At 36.1% G+C, this 341-nt stretch overlaps 1 protein-coding gene across 2 annotated transcripts in view; it reads left to right on the top strand.

Annotated features, from left to right (window-relative positions):
* LOC109537893 (probable elongation factor 1-delta) overlaps window positions 1-341 on the top strand; it is a 4,842-nt gene that overhangs the window by 986 nt on the left and 3,515 nt on the right. The gene's annotated exons all lie outside the window — the stretch shown is intronic.

Genomic DNA, 341 nt, shown 5'->3' with positions numbered 1-341 from the left:
ATTATTGCAAAATTTCATGTTTTCCGTCCCGTTTTGCATGTTTCTCGGAAGCAAGAACGCTCATTTGTACATCATTCTAGAGAGAAATAAACGATCTTTTTAGAAAGTTAACCATGGATGGGGAAATGTTGGCAGTTTTCTCAAAAAATGCTTGAATTCAAGAAGTTTTAGATTTGCGTGGTTTTTTTTAGTTGCAAAATCCAGTTGAACATGACGCTGCTTTTTTCGAAGTTTCTCAAGAACTATTCGAGTCACAGAATTCGTTTTGGCATCGTTGGATAGAGAATTGAAAAGTCGATTCAGTCGTAACAACGTGAGTGAGGAAATTCGAGTAGTTTTGA

The sequence above is a fragment of the Dendroctonus ponderosae genome, unplaced genomic scaffold (genome assembly GCF_020466585.1).
Source record: "Dendroctonus ponderosae isolate FM_Combo_2020 unplaced genomic scaffold, Dpon_F_20191213v2 Dpon_F_20191213_1, whole genome shotgun sequence".
NCBI lineage: Eukaryota > Metazoa > Arthropoda > Insecta > Coleoptera > Curculionidae > Dendroctonus > Dendroctonus ponderosae.
This window is presented reverse-complemented; position numbering and strand designations above follow the sequence as displayed.